Raw genomic sequence first — 9,582 nt, forward strand, 5'->3', positions numbered from 1 at the left:
TGAAAAATACAAATCTATAGTTGAAAAATTTATCCATAGTTCAGAAAAACCTCAAATAATATTAAATAATCAAAGAGCTGTGTTTAACAAAGCCGGTTTATGGTACAAACCAAAGAATAAGCAAAAATTACTCAAAAACTTCTTTGTAAAAGCTGGAGAAAGCAAACTCAAAAATATAACTTGTTTTTGCTGTGGTAGAGGTAGGACATAAAGTTAATGTATGTAACTACAGAAAAAAAGAAACTAAAATAAAATTAAAAAGAGTTTGGCTTCCAAAAGGAACCACATTAACTAATCATGAAGGACCCAAGAGATCTTGGGTACCTAAGGTTGTTTGATTTCCTTGTGTATAGAAGTGTCTTGCGGCCAAGCTCAACAAACGCAATTGGTACTTTGATAGTGGCTGTTCAAGATATATGGCGAATGACAAGGAACAATTCTTCACCCTAGAAGTAAAGAAAGGAGGTGTGGTGACCTTTGGAGATAATGCCCAAGGTCACATTGTAGGTATCGGTAAAATTCAGATCTCACCCTCCTCTTTCATTGATAATGTATTGTTAGTAAATGGACTTAAGCATAATCTACTTAGTATTAGCCAATTATGTGATAGAGGATATGATGTTGCATTTAAATCATCCATTTGCATAGTAACCAATCCAATTGACAATAGCATAGTTTTCAAAAGACTGAGACGTGGCAATGTTTATATAGTAGATCTTGATGATCTTGCTAAAAATAGCCATTGCTTAGTAGTGAATGATGCTAAGGTCAATGAGGCAAGTTGGTTATGGCATCGTAGATTAGGTAATGCAAGCATGGATACATTGTCTAAATTAATTAAAAAAGATTCTGTGATTGGTTTGCCAAAGCTGAAATTTGTGAAAGATAAAATTTGTAGAGCATGTCAATTTGGCAAATAATCTCAAAGTTCTTTCAAGTCTATAAACCGTGTTTCTACAACTAGACCTCTTGAGCTACTTCACATGGATCTCTTTGGACCAACTAGGACCACAAGTCTTGGTGGAAAGAAGTATAGTCTTGTGATAATAGATGATTTCTCTAGATTCACATGGGTCATGTTTTTAGCTCATAAAGATGAAGCATTTTCATTGTTTAGAAAATTCCATAAGGAAGTAACTAATATAAAAAATACTTCAGTTATAGCTATTAGGAGTGATCATAGAACAGAATTTTCATTGTTTATAGCTATTAGAAAATTCTTTTTTTTGAAAAATTTTGTAGTAAAAAGGGCATAACTCATAATTTTTCTGCATCTAGGACTCCACAACAAAATGGAGTGGTAGAAAGAAAGAATAGAACTCTAAAAGAAATGGCTAGGACCAAGTTGTGTGAAAGTGATCTTCCAAAGTACTTTTGGGCTGAAGCTATTAATACATCATGTTATATTCTAAATAGACTTTTGTTGAGACCAATTATAAAGAAAACTCCTTATGAACTTTGGATCGATAGAAAATCCAAAGTAAACTACTTTCCGATGAAGGTATCTTTTTGGGATACTCTACATCAAGTAGGGCATATAAAGTCTTCGACAAAAGAACTCTTGTTGTTGAAGAATCTATTCATATTATTTTTGATGAGACTAATGATGCTTCCACTAGCAAAGAAGTCGCTTTTTGATGATGATGCAGGGATACTTGAAGAAAAGATGGATGACATGACCTTGCAAGAGGATGAACCAAATCAAATTGAAGAGACTTAAGGATGATAGTGTTATTTTTGATGATTAAGACAACCATTGAGAAAATATCTAATTAAGTACTATAAGTTAACATCATTACTGAGTTCGACACTCTCGATACATTAGAAGAATGAGATCAAGATGCCTTTCAATGATTAATAATGAGATAAAATTTGTAATAGAAAAGGGATAGAGAATTCTAAATTCTAATTCAGCAAAGTTTCAAGTGAAATGTACTCTTAAGGACAAAATAGTAATTCTCATCGTTAAGAGTATGTAGCACTACCATGGCATACATTTCAAAAATTGCTTGAATATATTTTATTGATTGTATGGATGAGTCTAACCTTAAGATGCAGCAAAGTATGGAATGAGTCGACCCCAACATAGGTGGAGTCGACCCTGGCACATCATGGAACCATCAGGCACACCTCTGCGAAAATGGCATGGATGAACAGTAGTGGAGTCGACCCTAAGTATGCTTGAGTCGACCCCAGGAACAGAGCCGATCCCAAAGAACCTTGAGTCGACCCTAGCTTCAAGCCTCAAGAAAACAAGTCTCTGAAATTTACTGAGAGGGCCGACCCCAACTTTCCTTGAGCCGACCCCAGATGGAGCCGACCCCAAGAATGCTTGAGTCGACCCCAATGGAGTCGACCCCAAGTGGACATGAGTCGACCCCAAGGCTATGTCGTCCAAAACTGTTGTCTCTGGAATTCCTGAGAGGGTCGACCCCAATGGAACTTAAGTCGACCCCACTGTAGCTTGAGTCGACCCTAGTGAAAAACAGCTGAAATACAAGGTTCTGTGATTCCTGAGAGGGCCGACCCCGCTGTAGCAGGAGTCGACCCTAGTAAAAATTGGGTCGACCCCAGTGGAAGTTGAGTCGACCCCAAGTATGATGAACAGTGGTTTGAGTCGATCCCAGAAAGTTTGGGTCGACCCCAGCACGGGCAGAAGCATAATGGCTAGTTCTGCAGAAGTACTTTTTGACCTTCCAACGGCTAGTAACAGATAGTTTTTCAAATCTAACCAATGGGGACTAACCTAAACATGTGGAAAAGTATTTATAATGACACTATTCATCAGAACAAGTTATCCTTTGCATGAAAATCAAAGTTTACTCAAGAAAGATAAAGCCCTAGTATTCTTCATCGAGGTGCTTCATTAAGAGTCAAAAGGACGTGGTTGAGCAGATCAAAAGAGGTATTAAGAGCTCCACCAACCCTTGAAGAGTGAAGCATTCCTTGACAAAGAAGAGAAGAGCCTTATCAAAGCGATAACTATATTCTAACTCTTCTTTGTAACTTATAATTATTATATCTGCTCATCTAGGAGTTTAATCTTCTTCTTCTTAACAATCTTGTAAAGGTTTGTTGGGTGAGCCTCATAAAACCCAATGGTGTAGGTCTTGTTGGTGAAACCCGTATAAGCATACCAACGGTGGAAGGTTTGTTGGTTGAGCCAGTAAAACCAACCAGTAAGGTTTTTGGTGATCCCGCGAACAACCAAGGGTAAAGGTTTTGGGATCGGGTGAGCCCGAAAAATAATCCAACCGTAATCCGCAGGATTATAGTGAATTCCCCAAGGGATCGCATTTGGGGAGTGGTGTAAGGTGCATAGGAAGCATCCGAACCACTATACTTACTTGTTTTTGTATTGGCTTATTGTTTCTAACTTCACTATTTGCACGTTAATCTATATTAAAACTAAATTACTCACGCATCAATTAACATAAATTAAGGAATCAAAAATTCAAGGAAACCAATTCACCCCCCCTCTGTGGCTGTCACCCTTGGGCAAACAAGTGGTATCAGAGCAAGGTGTCTTATAATATCTTTGTGATCTTACGATCAAGAGTCAAAGATCATAACAACCCAAGTAGGATGTTCTATTAGCGAGGACAATCCACAAATAGACCATCCTTGTTTAATAGCACTAATTATACTTATTGAAAAGCTAGAATGAGGATACTCATTCAAGCACTAGACTATGACATGTGGAACATCGTAACTAGGGGCCACACACACCCACAGTTAGTATAGAGGGCACAATCATTCCTAAGCCTGAAATGGATTGGAATGAGAAGTGATAGAGACTTGCACAATTAAATGCTAAAGCAATTAATGTACTTTACTGCTCACTAGATATAAGTGAATTTAATAGAATATCTGCATGCATCTCTGCGAAAGAAATTTGGGATAAACTAGAGGTCACCACATGAAGAAACTAATCAAGTCAAAGAGTCAAAAATAAATATATTAGTACATAAGTATGAATTATTTAAAATGGAATCCACTGAGTCCATAACTGAAAATATTCACTTGATTCACTGAAATCATAAATGGACTAAAGAGTTTGAAAAAGTCTTATGCTAACTTTGAACTAGTGCGAAAAATTCTCAGGTCTCTACCAAGAGTTTGGGAGGCCAAAGTAACTGCAATTCAAGAAGGCAAAGGATCTCAATACATTGCAATTGGAAAGAACTTCTAAGATCACTCGATGGACCTATGAGCTGCCATGAAACAAAACTCAGAAGAGGAGGTTAAGAAAAGGAAGACCCATTGCCTTGAAGTCTACAACTCTAAAGCAGGAAACTGAATCAGAGGAGTCCGATGATGAGGAGGAATATGATGAAGAAGGAATAACAATGCTTGCAAGAAAATTTAAAAAATTCATGAAAGGTAAAAAAAATTCTATAAAAGAAAACCTTTCGTAAGAGGTAGCTCAAAGCCAGGAAAAGAAAAAAGAAAAAGAAAAGAAAAAAGAAGTGCCAATATGCAATGAGTGTAGCAAGCCCGGGTACTTTAAGATAGATTGCCCGGAATTGAAATGGATGGCAAGAAAAACTTAAAAAGAGGAACCTTATGGCTGAATGGAGTGAAAGTGAAGAGTCAAGTTTGGAAGAGGAAGATCAACAAGAGACGGTCCAAATCTGCTACATGGCCAATGACGATGAGGAGTATTTTACAGCTAATAAGAGGATAAACCGATGGTATCTAGATAGCGGCTGTTCAAGACATATGACAAGTGACATAGAACAATTCGTCACCTTGGAATCTAAGAAGGGTTGGAATGGTAAACTATGGAGATACAGGGAAAAGAACTTATCATTGGAAAGGGTAAAATCTATATCACTCCATCCACATTTATAGAAAATATTTTATTAGTTAATGGTCTGAAACATAACTTGCTTAGCATAAGTCAATTTTGTGATAAAGGTCTTAAAGTCACATTTGAAGCTTCAGTATGCGTAATTACAAATCTAAAAGATAATAGCATTGTACTTATGGGACATAGGCATGGAAATATTTATATGGTAGATCTTCATGATTTAGGCAAGAAAAAATGGATTATGCTTAATTACTAATGAAGAAAGGAAAAGTGAAACAAGTTAGCTTTGGCACCGTAGACTAGGATATGCTAGTATGGACTTAATATCAAAACTAGTCAAGAAAGATCTGATAAAAGATGTGCCAAAATTAATCTTTGAAAAAGACAAAATCTGTGGACCATGCTCATTGGAAAAGCAAACAAAATCATCCTTCAAATCAAAGAATATAGTATCAACCACTAGGCCCTTTGAACTCATACACATGGATCTATTTGGGCCTACTAGAAACTGCAAGTCTAGAAGGAAAAAAGTATGGGACTAGTCATAGTAGATGATTTCTCAAGATATACATGGGTTTCATTTCTTGCACATAAGAGTGAAGCATTTTCAGCATTCTTGAAATATTATAAAATATCATAACTGAAAAAAGCTCACCTTAATTGCAATTCGAAGTGATCATGGAACTGAATTTGAAAATCAATACTTTGAAGAATTTTGTAATGAGAATGGTATCTTCCATCAATTTTCAACACCTAGAACGCCTCAACAAAATGGGATTGTTGAAAAAAAAATAGAACCTTGGCAGAGATGGCATGCACGATGTTGTATAAGTCAAATATTCCAAAGTACTTTTGGGCTGAAGTTGTAAGTACTGCTTACCATATTTTAAATCGTATTTTAATACGACCTATAACCAAGAAAACTTCCTATGAACTTTGGAAGAATAGGAAGCCAACTGCTAAATATCTTAGAGTATTTGGATGTAGATGTTTCATTTTAAACAATGGCAAGGAGGATCTAAGTAAATTTGATGCCAAGTCAGATGAAGGTATCTTTTTAGGATACTCTACATCTAGTAGGGCATACAGAGTATTCAACAAAAGAACTCTTATAGTTGAAGAGTCAATTCATATCATTTTTGATGAGTCTGATAGTGAGTCTCCTAGAAGAGAAATACTTCTGATGATGATGTAGGAATTCTTGAGTTCGAAAAATTGAATCTTAATGACGTACCAAATCAAGAAAAGAAAGATGATCATGTACCACCACACTCTCAAGACTTGCAAAAGGGATGGAGGTATGCCACATGGACATCCTAAAGATTTAATCATTGGTGATCCATCTCAAGGGGTAAAACTCGATCATCTCTTAGAAATATAAATGACTATCTTGCTTTTGTTTCACAAATAGAACTTAAGAATTATGAAGAAGCTGAAAAAGACGTAAATTGGAATAAATGCTATGCAAGAAGAATTAAATCAATTCCAAAGAACAATGTATGGACATTAACTGAGAGACCAAAGCATAATTCTGTAATTGGAACAAAATGGATCTTTAGAAATAAATTAGATGAAAATGGGGTAGTTATAAGAAGTAAAGCTAGACCTGTAGCTAAGGGATACAATCAAGAAGAAGGGATAGATTTTGAGAAATATTTGCTCCCGTAGCCAGATTAGAAGCTATTAGATTACTTCTAGCTTTTGCATGCTTCATGAATTTCAAATTATATCAAATGGGTGTAAAAAGTGCCTGCTTAAATGGTTATATAGAGGAAGAAGTATATGTAGAGCAACCTCCTGGTTTTGAGAATCATGAATTGCCAAATCATGTGTTTAGATTACATAAAGCATTATATGGATTGAAATAAACACCTAGGGCTTGGTATGATCGATTAAGCAAATTTCTGCTAAATAATGATTTCAGTACAGAAAATGTAAATAAAATACTTTTTCTCAAAAAAAAAAGACAAAAATTTGCTAGTAGTATAAATATATGTAGATGACATAATCTTTGGTGCAACTAATGATGATCTTTGCAAAGAGTTTGCTAAATTAATTGCAAGAAGAATTCGAGATGAGATGATGGAGAACTAAATTTCTTTCTTGGATTACAAATCAAGCAAACTAAGGAAGGCATCTTTATTCATCAAACTAAGTACACAAAGGAAATACTAAAGAAGTTTGGGAATAAAAATCACAAGGGGATAGACACTCCTATGAACCCCACTAATAAACTAGACAAAGATGAAAAAGGAAAAAGTATAGATATGATGCTCTATAGAGGATTAATTGGATCTTTGCTTTACCTAACTGGTCAGTAGGCCAGACATAGTATTTAGTGTAGGAATATGTGCTAGATACCAATCAAATCCTAAGGAATCATATTTAAGTGTTGTCAAAAGAATCCTTATATTTGAGAGGAACCACAAATATAGGATTATGATACTCTAGAGATTTCTGTATTGATTTGCTTGCATATTCTGATGCAGATTTTGCTGGATGCAAATTAGATAGGAAGAGCACCAGTGGAACATGTCAATTCTTAGGAAATAATTTAGTATCATGGTTTAGCAAAAATAGAATTTAGTAGCATTGTCAATAGCTGAGGCCGAGTATATAGCTGCCGGAAGTTGCTGTGCTCAAGTACTATGGCTCAAGCAACAACTAGAGGACTATGAAATTAAATTAGACAACATTCGCATAAAGTGTTGATAACACTAGTGCCATTAACCTTACCAAAAATCCGGTTCAGCACTCTAAAGCCAAGCACATTGAAATAAGGTATCATTTCATTAGAGATCATGTGCAAAATGGGAACATATGTATTGAGCATGTATGTACCGAGAAATAATTAGTTGACATATTCACAAAATCTTTAAGTGAAGATAGATTTTGCATCCTTAGGAGGAAATTAGGCATATGTGATTCCCTTTGATTGAGAGAAAATAGGAAGGAACAAGTTGCCTTATGATACTCCTCTCTTATTTTGAAAATCCCATGAAACATGAGTAAAATTATTTCATTTCTAGATTCCTTACTAACATATCAATGTCCCACAAAGATTTGGCAAGGATCGAAAGAAAGAATTAATTTTTTTTTTTGGCTGAACTAGGGCCGACCCCAGCCAGAATGGGGTCGACCCCACGTTGAGTCGACCCTAGCAGAAACTGGGGTCGACCCAACGACGGGACCCCACTTTTAAAGGAGACCCGGTGAGCTATTTTAGGGCACTGTTTCATCTTATCCTCTTCCTAAAATTCTATTTTTCACTTTCCAATCTCTTCAAATTATCTCCAAACAGTAGAAGGATTGCTTCCCCCAAACCATTGGATCAAGAACCTAAAGAAAGCATTTGGTTGAAAATGGAACTCAAGCGAGCCGTTGCTAAGAGATCCGGGAAGAGTTCACGGCCCAACCCTTGTAGATAGACATGCTAGAGATTCTTCTACAGTGCCCCCACAAGGTGAGACACGTGTAGAGGCTCCTCCACCTCCTTCCCCTTCAGTTCAACTTGCTAAATATACAGGAAGATCGGTAACCACGGGAGAAGGATCCACTCCGAATTTTGGATCAAGAAGAGTTCCGTTTGGGGGATTGGATCCGAAGGCAAGGATGGGAGTATCTTTGCTCCCTAGACTTGGTGACCTATCCGGGCTTAGTTCGTGAGTTCTATACCTTCCTAAAAGTTGGAATGGGAGGGCTTGTGTCTGAGGTCCGAGGAGTAAGGGTTAGGGTCTCGGAAGAAAGTTTGAGTGAGTTGCTTCATCTTCCCTGCGAAGGTGCAACTCCAGAAAGACCGAAAAGCAAGTTGAGAGCTCTATAGTTGATCTTTGAGAGAGATGATTTTGACTACTCGAAAATGTGATAGCTAGCTCTCTATCAGCTGAGATGAGGTTGTTGCACAACTTCATAGATCGGATTTTGTTTCCGAAGAGTGTGAGATTTGATTACATATCTGAGCGAGATTTGATTCATTATGGAGCACGTCATTCAGGGCATATCCCTGAACCTCCCAGCTATGATGATCAGGCAGATGAGAGAGGCTATATGCAAATCGAGAGTTTTTCTGCCCTATGGTATGATACTCACCTTGGCCTTCCGACAGCATGACATATCTGTGGAGGAGAGATCTCCAGGCATCTATTATTCACTGACACTTACACTGCACGGTCCCTAGTTCGCATGGGTTATGGAAGGTGAACGGGCAGTGGGTGCATGCTGGAGCAGGGATACATGCATAGGAGGGTGATGCACCAGAGGTTGGAGACCCCATCCCTGAGACTGAGGTACCTGAGGATCATCCTATGGCACCTTCAGAGGCTGGACCTTCGTTATCCGTACCTACGGGATGTACAGAGGAGTTTTGGGAGTAGGATGACTGAGCTTGTGTCAGCTCAGATGAGGACTCTCTCTGACGGATTGACGAGTAGGATGGACATTATGACTGCTGAGATTAGAGACCTCAGAGAGCAGGTGGGAGCATTACAGAGAGAAGAGAGAGGCTCATGGTCCATCTTGCCCCGAGCAGCTGAGTCGGAGGTTTCGGCACAGAGTCATCCAGCTTAGCGAGGTCCACGCCAGACTCAGTCCCATCAGGCTCGACCTCCCCTCGCCACTTATGTTAGAAGGATGAGGACTAGATCACAGCCATTAGATACCCCCTAGGCTGATGTTAGCATTATAATTAGTGCTTAGGATTTATCTAGTTCTCATATGTATTTTGCTTTGTTGATGTACTTTGCACTTTGATTGAAGAACATTGTACTTTT

This window comes from Phoenix dactylifera, chromosome 5 (genome assembly GCF_009389715.1).
Source record: "Phoenix dactylifera cultivar Barhee BC4 chromosome 5, palm_55x_up_171113_PBpolish2nd_filt_p, whole genome shotgun sequence".
Lineage (NCBI taxonomy): Eukaryota > Viridiplantae > Streptophyta > Magnoliopsida > Arecales > Arecaceae > Phoenix > Phoenix dactylifera.